This window comes from Schistocerca gregaria, chromosome 2 (assembly GCF_023897955.1).
Source record: "Schistocerca gregaria isolate iqSchGreg1 chromosome 2, iqSchGreg1.2, whole genome shotgun sequence".
NCBI lineage: Eukaryota > Metazoa > Arthropoda > Insecta > Orthoptera > Acrididae > Schistocerca > Schistocerca gregaria.
In genome coordinates this window covers 632,851,852-632,867,850 of record NC_064921.1, presented here as the reverse complement: position 1 = coordinate 632,867,850, position 15,999 = coordinate 632,851,852, and the positions used below count along the sequence as shown (strand labels likewise).

The 15,999-nt window shown below is 42.4% G+C and overlaps 1 protein-coding gene across 2 annotated transcripts in view; it reads right to left on the bottom strand.

Moving 5' to 3' along the window:
- LOC126334650 (ribonuclease P protein subunit p40-like) overlaps nt 1-15,999 on the bottom strand; it is a 216,631-nt gene that overhangs the window by 29,988 nt on the left and 170,644 nt on the right. The window lies entirely within an intron of this gene.

Below are 15,999 nucleotides of genomic sequence, written 5' to 3'. Positions count from 1 at the left end.
CACGCGTAAGTGTCACAACACGACATGCCAAGGGTGGAGATCTCTTCTGAAAAACACGTTGCAATGCTTCCCACATATGCTCAATAATATTCATGTCTGGGGAGTTTGGTGGTCAGTGGAAGTGTTTAAACTCAGAAGAGTGCACCTGGAGCCACTCTGTAGCAATTCTGGATATGTGGGTTGTCGCATTGTCCTGCTGGAATTGCCCTAGTCCATTGGAATGCACAATGGACATGAATGAATGCAGGTGATCACACAGGATGCTTACGTACATGTCGCTTGTCAGACTTGTATCTAGACGTATTAGGGATCCCACATCATTCCAACTGCAAATACCCTACACCATTACAAAGCCTCCACCAGCTTGAACAGTCCCGTGCTGACATGCAGAGTCTATGGATTCATGAGGTTGTTAGTCTCCATACCTGTACACATCCACGCGCTCGATGCAATTTGAAATGAGACTCATCCAACTAGGCAACATGTTTCCAGTCATCAACAGTCCAATGTCAGTGTTGATGGGCCCAGGCAAGGCGTAAAGCTTTGTGTCATGCAGCCATCAAGGGTACACGAGTGGGCCTTTGACTCTGAAAGCCAATATCGATTTTGTTTCATTGACTGGTTCACATGCTGACACTTGTTGATGGCCCAGCATTGAAATTGTCAACAGTTTGCAGAAGAGTTGAACTTCTGTCATGTTGAACGATTCTCTTCAGTTGTCATTGGTTCCGTTCTTGTAAACATCTTTTTCTGGCTGCAGCAGTGTTGGAGATTTGATGTTTTACTGCATTCCTGATATTCACAGTACACTCATGCAATGGCCATCCAGGAAAATCCCCACTTCATTGGTGCCTCAGAGATGCTGTATCCCATCACTCATTCACTGACTATAAAACCACTTTCAGTCTCACTTAAATATTGATAACCTGCCATTGTAGTAACACTAAACAATCTAACAACTGCACCAGACACTTCTTGACTTATATAGGCGTTGCCAATCACAGTGCCAAATTCTGCCTGTTTATGTATCTCTGTACTTGAATATGCATGCCTAAACTAGTTTCTTTGGCACTTCAATGTAGAATAGGAAAGTTGCCATCAATGCAGAATAAGAAAGTGTCCATCTAACACGGGCACTAACTGAGGGGGCCTCTGGAGGCAGTACGAAATCCATGGAAAGAAGGAGAAGTGTTAAGAAATGGGAACACAGAGAAAATGACCAAGTTTCACATGTTATGTCCTGAAAATCAGGCTGGGAAGTGTTTGGAAGAAACAGGGCCTGAAATATCGGAGCAAAAGAGTTACAACCCAAAAGTTCAGATTAAAGTAGGCAGAGAAGAAACCAAATTTCTCTGAGATAGTGGTAGCAAAGTATCAGTGATCAGAGTGAAATTTTAAAATAAAGGTGTGGGAAAGAAAGGTTACAAACTTTCCATGTTGTAAGGCTACAAATCATTAATGCTTAATAAAGAATTTCTTTTAGTACAACATACCTGGCAAACAAATGCTGGGAGAAGGCACTGAATTTTAGAGCATGGCATTTCCATTGGTTTCTGATCAGTGAGTGGAGCACTAATCCCAATTTCTCTTGCAGAAGATTGAAGTGAGTATTGTATAACATTCTGGATTATATTTTTCACACATGTCCCAAACAGATCTTTCTCAGTCAATGCTGCTGTTTCTCCAGCAATTCTCAAATATGTAAGAGTGACTTTTGGTGTGGCCATCCCAATTAGCTGACTCGTAAAATGGCCGACAACCCCTTATGATAAGGCTACCATCATTTTCAGTGTTCAACTGAAATCTAGTAGTCTGGCCAAATAATATCTCCAGAGCGAACAAAATTTCACCACATATCATGTATCAGCTGATACTGAGCACAAATCTTTCCTTACTGCTTATGCTGTTGCTGACATCTTTCAGTTGGTGAAAAAAGTATGTTAGAATTAATCCACTGACTCTGGCCAATACAGAAATTTAATGAAAAATTAAACTCACATTTTGAGGCTTAAGTAACATGTTTCAGCTGCCAGGCATAATTTTTTTATGTTTTAAGAAGCTGAATCAGATTTATAAAAAGTGGGTGCCACAATTACAGAGCTTAACTAGAGAGTGCAAATTTCAGTGCACAAATTGTGACTGTAAAAAGTCATATGCATATTCTCTCATACAAGACATATTGATCATACACTCAGCAGACAGTAAATTTCTTTGCAAGGCTGTCTACCATTAGTTTGGGCACATGAGCAGATGTGACTATCAGCTGAAACACTCCAGTGCATAGGCAGATTCTTGTTTACACTGCAGAGGCAGCTGGTGTGGCCACACGATCAGTGCAGTCACACCACAACCTTACAGAGCATGCAAAGACCATGATGGAATCTACATCCCATAAACAGTTCTCTAATACTAAATTAAAATCTTGTGCATGGTGTGGTATCAAAACATGCATTGCAATTGTTGTCACAGGTGAGGACATAGATCAGAATTGTGCAAAGCAGGAAACAAAATAAGTCATTTAGGCATTTCAAAAGTGATTCAGAATAAAAATTCAAGTGATGTTCAAAATGAACATGAACAAATCAATAAACTTTTACAATCAAAACATAAAGTGAATGTGATCTTTTCAGTGAATAACGAGGCTTTATCTATCACTCTCAGAGTGAACAAATTGCCAATAAAATTTCAAACTGACACAGGATCGTCAATTTGTGTAATTAGTCATCAGGCATACAAGAAATTATGATTGTAGAAATTAAATGAATTTCAAAGTAAGTTATTTAGCTATACCAACCAACAGATACCAGTCAAAGCTCAAATTTTGAAGGGTGTTGCATACAAGCAATTCACCAAATATGCCAGATTCATAGTTGTTGAATCTCAGAAGGCAACAAATTTACTGGGATTTAATCTCTTCAATATCCCTGGCTTCACCATTCATGAAGGAGTGAATCAGATTCATACTGACATTCTGACAAAAAGTTGCAAAACCCATTGCAAAAGTACGATAATATATATATTTTTTTCCAAAGCAACAAGTAGCATTAATGATTAGAAGGCACACACCGCAATGAAGACAACAGCTGTGTGAAAATTTTGTGAAGCAGTTTGTATTTCACTGATTCTTACCCAAATGCAAAACCAGAACTGATGTCTGCCTTAGCAAGTGGTGTATACTCTACAAAACTTAATTTCAAGGAGGTCTATTTTACAAATATCTTTCAATGACAACATACGAAGATTCATGGTTACATATACTCTGTTCAGTCTCTATGGAATACAGAAATGATGCCATTTCACACATCAACAATATGTTTCTGCACAGTCAATAGCATTCATGTCAGAGACACTGATAGTTGCTCAGAGGGACTACAGTCAGACTGAGTAAGAAGCAGTTGTTACTACTTCCACTATTAAAAACGTCATGAATATATCTATGGCTGTAAGTTCACTTCCATCACAGCCCACAAGAATTCAGCAGCTCTCTTTGGACCATATAATATTGTTCCTTCAATAACAGCTCAATGATTGCAGCATTGCACACTACTTTTGTCCAATTATGAACATAAAATCATTTTCAGGTCCACAGCACAAAATGTGGATGCACATTTACTTTCATGACTGCCAATATAGCAGGATAAAAATTTTAACAATATTAGAAAAAGGATCATATAGAGGAGATGTTGAGTTGCAAATACGCACAATGAAAAGACTGCTACACATTTAAGCATTTAAGCTTTTAGTCAAATGGCATTCAAAACACATGACACACACACACACACACACACACACACACACACACACACACACACGACCACTGTCTCTGACCACTGATGCAGTCCAGTGGAGATGAGGAGGAGACATGGAGTGCAGAGATTGGTGGATAGCAGGTTGGGGTGGCAGGAAGGTGTTGCACTGCTTGTGAGAGGATGCAGGGACATGGCGGGAATAGGGTAAGGCTGATAAGTGCAGTTGGAAGGTTTGAGGACTTGGGGAAGGGAAGGGGAGAAGGGAGTAGGAAAGCAGAGAAGTTCAAAAGGGGAGGAAAAAACTAGTGGGTGAATTGGTAGAGTAGAAGACTGTGTATTGCTGGAGTGGGAGCTGGGAAAGGGATAGGTAAGTGGAGAACAGGGACTAATGAAAGTTGGGGCCAGGTTTTTTTGGAAACATAGGATGTATTGCAGGAAAAGTTCCCAGCTGCACAATTCAGAGAAAGGTAATTAGAAACTAGATGGTGCAGGCTGTGAAGCACCCATTGAAATGAAGTGCATCATGCTAGGCAGCTTGTTCAGCAACTGCATGGTCCAGCCGTCTCTTGGCCACAGTTTGTTGGTGGCCATTCATGTGGACAGGCAGCTCATTAGTTGTCATTCCACATATAAAGTAGATCACATTGGTTCAAGATTAGCTTGCACATCACATGAATGGTTTCACAAGTAGCCCTATATTTGATGGATACGAGATGCCTCTGACTGGTTTGGAGTAGGTAGTGATGAGAGGATATTTGGGACAGGTCTTGCATCAAGGTGTTCAAAAGTGACCAGGGCATGGCTATTGGGCATAGGGTAGAGGGAGTTGGCATTAAGTGATGAGTAGGGTGCTGTGTGGTGAAGGAACAGGAACTGTGGGGAGTCAGTGGAAGAAATGATTGTTGTGTTTTATGTAGGGAGGTAGGTAGTGAACAACAGGGTGAAAGTGTTAGTCCATGAGAGCAGAAATTTCTCAGTGGAGGCACAGTAACTGGCCAAAATGTGGCATCCTGGGCGGTTGGCCTTTTGGGTTGCAGGAGTGCGGGGATTGTCAGGTGTCAGGAGAGAAAGACACTCGAGGGGCAGGTTCTTGGTTGGGTCTAAGGATTTGAAGAGGGACTGGGGATCCTGTTGATTTCTGGAATGCGGTCACTGTGGCAGGGTTTGCATCAACTCATGATCCACTTGCACTGTCCCCCAATCAGCTGTTGCTAAAATTCCAGAATTTCTTAACCTCAGACCTTGCCTCACCATCATTCTCCAAATCCCTCACCAAGCAAACCAACCTTACATCGACAGGAAGAACCATAATCCACCCCCTAAAAACTAATACTGATCTTATAATCCTACCTCTTCACAAAGGGTCCACAACTGAAGATTTGAACCACAGTGATTACCTGATTCTGCCAGCTATCAGATTCATCCACCTGAAAACTCAGCCAAAGTGACCCTATTCCAGAAATCGAACAGGATCTCCAATCCCTCCTCAACCTGTTCCCTGAATCTATCTCCTCTCCTTACTTCAACGCTAGTCTCACTGCACTCCTACCTCCTACATGCTTTCTGAAGTCCAAAAATCCAACCATCCAGGATGCCCCATCAAGGCTGATTACTGTACCATCACTGAGAGAATCTCTGCTCCTGTGGATCAACACCTACAGTTTACTTATCGCACCCTACTCTCCTATGTAAGACACCAACCATTTCATCGACTGACTCTCCGTAGTATCTGTTCCTTTACCACATGGTGCCCTGCTCAAATTACTTCTCCTTTGAGGATATCACATATAAATAAACCCATGGTACAGCAACGGGCACACACACAGTACCATCTTATGCCAGCCTATTCTTGGGTCACCTACAGAAATCCTTCCTAACCACCCAGTCCCCCAAATGTCTCACATGGTTCAGGTTAATTGATGTGTTTCTCCAGTACCTCAACACTTTCTTTCCCTTTCACTTCACTTGATGCTCCTCAACTCAATAAGTCACCTTCATTTTTACTGAACGCCACTTCAAGTATGGCTACATCAATATCTCCATCCATATCTAACCTACCAATAAGGACCAATACCTCCACTTTGACAGCTGGCAACCATTTCATACCAAGATGTCCCTTTCCATACAGCCGAGGCACCTGTGGTTGTCACATCTGCAGTGACAAGCACTCCCTCTCCAAATATACCAAGTGTCTCACAGAGGCCTTCACAGACTGAAATTACTCTCCCAAACTTATCCAGAAACAGATCTCCCATGCATTGTCTCACCAATCACCAATCACCTACCACCTCCCACATATCCACCATCAAGCCACAAAGTATTCCCACCTTGTGACTCAGTGCCACCCAGGAATGAAGCAACTGATCACATTTTTCACCAGGGTTTTTATTACCCCTCATTGTGCCCTGAAATGAGAAAAATCGTACCCACTACCCTTCCTGCTCCTCCCACAGTGATATTCCATCAAGCACCAAACCTATGCAATATCCTTGTTCATCCCTACTCTACCACTGCCCCAAATCTCTTGCTTCATGGCTCATATCCTTGCAATAGACACAGATGCAAGACCTGTCCCAAATATCCTTCTACCGCCACCTACTGGAGCCCAGTCAAAACCATCTCCTATCCCATCACAGGCAGGGCTACCTATGAAAGTAGCCATGTGATCTACAAACTAACCTACAATCGCTGTGCTGCTTTCTATGTGAGCATGTCAACCAACAAGCTGTCTGTCTGCACAAATGACCACCAACAGACTGTGGCCAACAGACAGCTGGACCACCCAGCTGATGAGCATTCTGCCCAACATAACACATTTAACTTTAGTGGGTGCTTCACAGCCTGCACCATTTGGATACCACCAACCAACACCAGATTTCTGACTTGTGCAGGATGGGAAATCATCCTACATTCCCATAACCAACATACCCCCCCCCCCCCCCCAAAAAAAAAGCCTCCCGACTGCACCTAGGAGCTCTGTATTGTTCCCAACATGTCCCGGCACACTCCTACAACAAGCATTACACCATCCCCTGCCCCGTCCTGCTATCACCCTCTCCCTGCCCCATGTCTCCTCATTACCCCTACCACCAGCCTGCTGTTGCCACCAGAAACAGTTATGACTCACAAGGGAATGATCCAATCTGACATGTTGAAACCTACCCTGAAATTTTTCAAACACACACACACACACACACACACACACACACACACACACACACACACACACACACACACACACACACACAATCAATTGCAGAGTTGAAATTTTAACTGCTAAGGTGCATTGCGAGTATTTTGTTTTAATGTTTGCTGCATTAAGAGACATTCCTAAAAGTGGTTTGTACAGCCCTTCCAGCCTAGTGTGCAAAATTGGCAAATAAGCAGATGCAGCTGCGACAGCCAGAATATAGCCCACATAGTGCGAAGTCTACTGTGTATGCATGCAAATTTTAAGTATTTAAACCATGCCAAAAATACCTAAAATCATTAACATTTTGAACAACTTGCAGTTCGCATTGACAGCTAAGCTGTTGCACATGTAATAGTTACATGAGTGACTAGTAGAGAAGATAAAATCAAGGGAGTGCATGACATTACATTAAAGATGTCTTCCACCAATCGGTACTCTAATTTGTTGACATGAAATATCTTATAACAATACCTGTAACACATATTATAATAGCTTTTTTACAATATATATTGTAATAACAATGAAACCGGCCCTTGTTTATTCCATTTGGTCATCACAAAAATGTGAAGTGTCTATTTGATGCCAAAAACAACCATTTCCTTTATATCAGGCAAATGTGGTAAAAGAAAAATGATTGGATTCAGGCACTTCACATTAATCACTAGTTTTATTTAGAAAATATTGAGATGGAGGAAGAAATGGTCATGGCCATTTTTCCTCAATTGCGCTATGTACCAGACACAATGGATCAAATTCATAAAAATGTAGTGATGCAAACTGACAATGCAGAAATGCCTGAAGATTAACAATACCATTCCATTGATAAACCTGAAATGGAAAGAAGCATCAGGCATTATACTACCTGAGAATTTTATGAAAAATGTTTTACACTGTTCTTTAGTGAGAGGCTGAATCGCACTGTTAGTTTTGGGCGGAATCCAAGTTACACTAAGACTTTTCATCATTCTCATAAAGATAGAGGTGTTACATTCAGGTCAAGAGACCAACAAATGCACTGAATTATTTTCTGAAACTGTTAAGACGACGTTTCTGATGTAATATCGAAACTTATTCCCTCCCATTTTTCCAGATTTTGCTATGTTGCTAACAAGATTTTTTCAACTAAACAGTTACTTTTTATATTTTTGGTCTAATTTGCCTTGAGGTTCCTGAAGATACACTGAAAAGCCAAAGAAACTTGTACTCACGCCTAATATCGTGTGGGCCTCTGCGAGTATGCAGAAGGGCCGCAACATGATGTGGCTTGGATTCGACTAATGTCTGAAGTAGTGCCGGAGGGAACTGACACCATGAATCCTGCAGGGCTGTCCATAAATCCGTAAGAGTATGAGGGGGTGGAGATTTCTTCTGAGCAGGACGCTGCAAGACATCCCACATACACAGTATGTTAAAACTTCCGGGCTGAGAGGCCGTGGTCGAACAGTAGAACTTCTTCTCCCTGACGTTTCGTTGCCAGCTGCAGACAACATCTTCCGAGGCGAGTCTACGACTGGCTACCAAGCCGCGGAGGTCCTGTATATATAGAGCGGGTAGAGGGCACCACCACTCGTCACATGATGTCAACAGTAAAACTATCTCTGACTGGCGTCATTACTCTCGATCGAAGGTAATCGATTGTCACATCTTTGATGCAATGTTGATCGCCATATTTTATCTAACTTCAAACCTTCTTCTTTCTTGTTAAAATTATTGTGGTGTTTAAAAATCTCTATCGCCTCTCTATACATACGTGCATGATAATGCGATGTCTTAGCTAGCACGCTTGTCTCGCTAAATTTTATCTCATGGTCTCCGTCTTCGAAAACATGTTCTGCTACAGCTGACTTATCCGTGTGCCTCAATCGGCAGTTCCTCTTGTGTTCAGTCAGGCGAGTATTGATACTTCTTTTAGTTGTTCCAATGTAAACTTTCCCACAACTACACGGAATTTTGTAAACACCCGGAGTAGCTAAAGGGTGTCGTGCATCCTTCGCCGATCTTAAACATTCACTAATCTTCTCAGTTGGTCTGTAGATTGTTTCAATTCTAAACTTGGCTAGCACTTTTCCGATACGGTCCGTAATATTATGGATGTAAGGAAGAAAAACTTTCCCTGCTGAAGGTTGTTGTTTTTGCATGTTTTCGGACATTTTCTTTCTAGGGTGGAGTGCACGATCCATCTCCTTATCAGTATATCCATTTTTCCGAAAAACTGTCCGCAATTGATTTAGTTCCTCTTGTAAATACGCTGGCTCACAAATTCTATTGGCCCTGTCCACCAGTGTTTTGATGACACCTCTCTTCTGCCTGGGATGATGATTTGAACTCTTATGAAGATAACGGTCGGTATGCGTATCTTTTCTGTATACTTTGTGACCAAGAGTACCATCTGCTCGTTTAATTACTGAAACGTCCAGAAAATTAATCTGTCCATTACTCTCTGTCTCCATGGTAAATTGAATTTTTGAATTAATGCTGTTCAAATGCTTCAGAAATTCGTTCAGTTGCTCTTCTCCGTGATTCCATATCACAAAAGTATCGTCCACATACCGATACCACTTCAAAGGACTTTTTCTGGCTGACTGAAGTGCCTGTTGCTCAAAAAAATTCCATAAAAACATTAGCAGCGACTGGACTTAGGGGGCTACCCATAGCCACTCCATCAATTTGTTCATAGAACTCATTATTATACTGGAAATAAGTCGTAGATAGGCAGTGCCGGAACAAGGCTACTATATCAGTAGGAAATATGTCAGATATGTAAGCCAGAGTTTCGTTCACCGGAACCATAGTAAACAAAGATACAACATCAAAGCTAACAAGGATATCACTGGGGCTTATAGTAATCCCCTTCAGTTTTTCGATGAAGTGCATGGAGTTCTTAATATGATGATCAGTCTTTCCGATAAACGGTTGTAGCAATGAGGCAAGATATCTAGCCAACTCTTGAGTAGGGGATCCTATAGCACTCAAAATCGGCCTAAGAGGGACATTTGGTTTATGTACCTTAGGTAACCCATATAATCTAGGAGGGAATGCTTCCGTTTTACAAAGATCTTTTTTATCTGCTGCAGGAATAGAAGACTTTTTTATTAGTTGGTTAGTAGCTGTCAACACTTTTGTTGTAGGATCTTTGTTCAGCTTCCTGTAAATGGTAGGATCCAAAAGATCGTCGATCTTCCTGTGGTAATCCTCACTCTTCATCAACACTGTAGCGTTTCCCTTGTCAGCGGAAAGTACAATAATACTCCTGTCCTCATTAATCTCCCGTAATGCCTTCTTTTCTCCTTGGGACAAATTACTGCTAGGTGGCTTAGCTTTACGTAATATCCTTGCTGTCTCCATCCTAACTTCATCCGCAGTGTGTGATGGTAACAACCGAATCCCCGCCTCTATATTAACTACAATATCTTCCGTTGGAACCTTCATTGGAGTAATTGCAAAGTTTCCTCCTTTCGAGAGAACAGAAATTTCATCCCTCGATAATTCTTTTCCGGACAAATTTACAACCGTTCGGGAGTTGTCTATTACCGGCGTTTCCTGTCTATTCCTCTGTAGATTATCAAACTTTTTCTTCTGCCTATTAGAGGAAACTTCTGCAGTACGTTCCATAGATCTAAATGTTAGCCCATCCACCTTATTCCAGTCACAAACTTGCATCGTATTACTAATAGATAGATGTAGATTTAATAATTGACTGCTGGTTACCGCTAGTCCCCGACGTGTTTGATGGATCCGTTCTCATAGAAATGCCAGTTCCATGCGTGCATAAATACGGGTAGCTTCCGCTGAGTGGAACAATCTTCTCACCTTCAGAAACTTCGGAACTGTACCGGTGTCACGGCAACGTAGCAAGAAAGTGAGCGAACACAGCTGCTGAGCCTTCTTCTTACGTAGACTCTCCAATCGTCGTACCATAACCGACATGTCCTCCCCGTAGAGGCGTCGAATCATAGCGTGTAGGCTTTCAACTACTGTAGGCTTTTAACTACTGACGATGCCGGCCGTGAAAGCCTACACGCTATCATCCCACATACGTTCAATAATTTTCATGTCTGGGGAGTTTGGTAGCAAGCGGAATTATTTAAACTCAGAAGAGAGCTCCTGGAGCCACTCTGGATATGTGGGTGTCGCACTGTCCTGCTGGAATTGCCCAAGTCTGTCTGAATGCACAATGGAGATGAATGGATGCAGATGATCAGGCAAGATACGTGTCACCTGTCAGAGTCATATCTAGATGTATCTGGTGTCCCATATCACTCCAAATGCACACAACCCACAACATTACAAAGCCTCCACCTGCTTGAACAGTCCCCTGTTGATATGCAATGTCCAGGGATTCATGATGTTGTCTCATACCCGTACACGTTCATCTGCTCGATATAATTTGAAATGAGACTCGTCTAACCAGGCAATATGTTTCCAGTCATCAACAGTCCAATGTTGGTGTTGACGGACCCAGGTGAAGCATAAAGCTTTGTGTTGTGCAGTCATCAAGGGTACACGAGTGGGCCTTTAGCACCAAAAGCCCATATCAATGATGTTCTGTTGAATGGTTCCCATGCTGACACTTATTGATGATCCAGCATTAGAATCTGCAGGAATTTGTGGAAAGGCTGAACTTCTGTCACATTGAATGATTCTCTTCAGTCATCATTGGACATATTCTTGCACAATCTTTTTCTGGCCGCAGCGATGTTGGAGATTTGATGTTTTTACTGCATTCCTGATATTCACAGTACACTCGTGCAATGGTCATATGGGAAAATCCCCACTTCATCGCTGCCTTGGAGATGCTGAGTCCCATCGCTAGTGTGCTGACTATAACACCATATTCAAACTCACTTAAATCTTGGTAACCTGCCATTGTAGCAGCAGTAACCGATCTAACAACTGTGCCACACACTTGTTGTATATAGATGTTGCCAACCACAGCACTGCTGTTTTTTGCCTGCTTACATATCTCTGTATCTGAATATGCATGCCTATGCCAGTTTCCTTGATGCTTTAGAGTAGATCTAAAGCTGTGGAAACAGTAATCCACTGATACTTATCAATGGTATTATTGTATACAAATGTCTAACAGCATTCATTGACTGCGAAGCAACTCACTCTTTTTTTGCTTGAAATGGTAAAGTGTGGTTTACACCCATTTCTTGCACGAAACCTGACCGATTGGTTCTTTACACAGGATTTTAGGGTATAAAAAAAGCTTCATCTTATGTGAGCTGCAAATTTCTCTGGAGTTTTCCTCAATCTGTTTAACCAGGTCAAGGAAGCATGGAAGTCCTTAATGTTCATCTCACTTGCAATCTAGTCTCTTAGATCTCTACTCCCCCACCCCCTTCCCCCCAATCCATGAACCATGGAGCGTACTGTTGGTGAGGAGGCTTGCCTGTCTCAGTGATAAAGATAGCCATACCATAGTTGCAACCACAAGAGAGGGGTATCTGGTGAGAGGCTAGACAAATGTGTGGTTCCTGAAGAGGGGCAGCAGCCTTTCCAGTAGTTGCAGGGGCAACAGTCTGGATGATTGACTGGGTATCATCGGCCAAAATGGCCTTGCTGTCCTGGTACTGTAAATAACTGAAAGCATGGGGAAACTACACCAATAATTTTTCCCAAGGGCAGGTATGTCTACTGTGTGGTAAATGACAAATCCTCTTGGGTAAAATATTCTGGAGGCAAAACAGTCCCCAATTTGGATATCTGGGTGGGACTACTCAGGAGGATATCGATATCAAGAGAAACAAAACTAGCATTCTACAGGTTGGAGCACGGAATGCTAGAACTCTCAATTGGGCAGGTAGGATAGAAAATGTAAAAAGGCAAACGGATAGGTTTAAGTTAGGGTATAGTGGGAATTTCTGAAGTCTGGTGGCAGGAGGGAGAGGACTCCTTATCTGGTGAATACAGCATTACAAATACAAAATCACATGGGGATATTGCAGAAATAGGTTTAATAATGTGTAAGGAAATAGAAATCTGAGTAAGCTACTATGGACAGCATAATGAGTGCATTATTGTAGCCAAGATATACATGAAGAGACAGAGACAGAGTGTGTGTGTGTGTGTGTGTGTGTGTGTGTGTGTGTGTGTGTGTGTGCGCGCGCACGTGAATGTGCATGTACAATGGTGTCCAAAATTAAAGCAACAAATGGAAATTTTGCAAAGTTGTGCTTATTTTCCCTCGAAACAGTATAAAGAGATGACAGCAAAGTAGAAACAATGTACAGAATACAGAATGTAAAAAACTGCAACATGCATAAAGCTAGACAAAAATGCTCTTTATTTTTTCCAAAGTAATAGATTTGCACACACTTTCTGACAACTGGTTAATGTGCTCAGTATGGGGTGTGTCCACCTTTGGCAGCAACATAGGCCTGACAACGATAGCGCATGCTGTGAATCTCTTGTTGAGGCAATAACACCCATTCTTCCTGCAGAGCTACTTGCAAGTGTTGGGGAGTATTTGATGAATGCTATGATACGACCCACCTTCCTTGGGCATTCCAGACATGCTTTATGGAATTCAAATTGGGAGAGTGAGTAGGCCACTTCATATGTGCAATATTTTCCGTTTCTAAGAAAACATCAATCACCCATGCTCTATGAATTCGACCATTATCGCCCATCGGCACAAAGCCTGGGCCCACACTACCTCACAACAACTGCACATGATTTCCCAAGATCTCGTCATGACACCTGACAACACTTAAACCTAGTTGATCCTAGTTTATGAAGAGGTATTTGAGTGGTCAACATAATCCTTACACACACTGTTAAGAATCCTCCTCAATATTGGCCTTTCCCACAATGTTTGGGTCCCAAAATCATGTTCTACATTCCCTCCAGATGCGAATATGCCGAGAATCACTTTCCAGACCAAACTGAGACTCGCCTGTGAGAAGAACATTGGGTCACTGTTCAAACATCCAGGTGGCATGGTGATGACTGCACTCTAGACATTACCTTCTGTGAAGAAGCTTCACAACTGCACATAACAGCAGATTTCTGACAATAAATGCCACTCTGCCAAAGCCTTCTGTATGCTGTTTGCCTTTAAACAAAACATCCAGTGGTTGCTGTGAGGTCAGATGCCAGTTGCCATGCAGTGCTAAGGCAGTACCATCATGCACTTACAGCCAAATAACGGTTTTCTGTTTCTGATGTCACACATGGTCGGCCCTGCCCTCATCTTCAGCATACAGTTTGTCACTACAAACTTCCACCACATTCGAGAAACAACAGAATGATTCTGAAAACCTGTCTTTGCCACTCATTTGTCTAACCTCCGCAATATAAGTTGTAGCTGATGACTCACTGCTGCAACACTGGAGGAGAAACAGAAACCAGCAAAATTGTCCACAAATAAGGAGCTTTATATGGGACTCCTTACAGCAGACGTGCTACTGTATATGGCTCTGGTAAAGTGGGTAAAACTTTTAAAACGCTTCCCTGAGGGACACCCAAATTTATTTTACAGCGTGTCATGAACTCTGGACTTAATAAATGCTTACACAGGAAAGACTATATAAAGATGAGGAGGTGGCAACTGCATTAAAATAAAGTTCCTACAAGTAGTATCGTATGTTTTACTGATATCAAAGAATATGCCAATACAGTGATGTTTACATAGGAGAAAATGGTTCAAATGGCTCTAAGCACTATGCGACTTAACATCTGAGGTCATCAGTTCCCTAGACTTAGAACTACTTAAACCTAACTAACCTAAGGACATCACACACATCCATCCCCGACGCAGGATTTGAACCTGCGACCATAAAAGCAGTGTGGTTCCAGACTGAAGAGCCTAGAACTGCTTGGCTGCAATGGTCGGCTTTACATAGGAGAGCCTGCTTAATAGCCGCCTCTGGCATGGTCACGTTGTCAACAGTGGATAGAAATCTCCCGAATCCACACTGAGAGTGGCTAAGAAGTTGCCTGGTCTCTAACAACCAGACCAGACGATGGTTAACCATTCGATCCAGGGTCTTTCCAACACAACTTGTTATGGTACTACTCCGGTAACTACAGGGACATGTGCGGTCCTTTCCTGGTTTGAGGAAAGGTATCAAAACTGCCTATCTCCATGAGTTGGGGAACTGACCTGTCTGCCATATCAAACTAAAACATTCAAGGAGGATTCCCTTTGACACTGCTGGCAATTGTTGAAGCATGCAGTAATGGTTTTGGTCATGACCAGATGCAGTGTCATGGTCTTCAGAAAGCGCCAATTTCAGCTCCCACTTGAAAAAAGGGTAATTGTAAAGCTCAAAATTGTTGGGTCTGAGGTCCATTGTGCCCCTGCCTACAGTCACACGTTAGTGGCAAAACATCAGATCCTTGCTGGAAATGGCAGTAGTTTTTGCAAAATGATATGCCAGCATCTGAGCAGTGTCTCCAGGAGTTGTCTTGGGACACTCGTTTTGCATTGCTGCTATTGGTGAGTGACTGTGTTTACCAGAAATCCTCCTGATGGTTTCCCAAACTTTTGTAAATCAAGGGGAACAGTTGATGGAGTCCAGGAATGCTTGCCATGGCATTTTCGTGCTCTCTTTGATTACATGCTGAGCCTTGGTTCTCGTGACCCGGAATGCTGATAGGTGGCACTTAAACAGTTGATGAGCCACACATCGGACCCAGATTGCTGAGTGGCAATCACCAGTCCACCAAGGTACAGGTTGCCTCCTACAATAACCTGAGGATGGATAAGTCAGTGGCATGTAATATGGTCCACCCATTTGTGGACACGTTTGCACAGTTCAAACACAACCAGATGGCTGAACAGCGTCCAGTTAGCCCTGTTGACCATCCATTTTGGTGACCTCTCTTCAGGTAATGCTCCAACTAGTAGGTGAATGCAGTGCAGGAAGTGGTTACAAGAGTGAAGATTGTCAATGACTACCCTCCAAATGAGAATCAAAGAGGGCTGGAGAGCACAAAGAGAGGTTGGTGCCTGAGAATGACCCAGTAGCAGCACAGAAATGGGTGGGGATACATGTGCTGATGATGCACATTTCATGAAATGTCACGAGGTGCTCCAAAACCCAACCC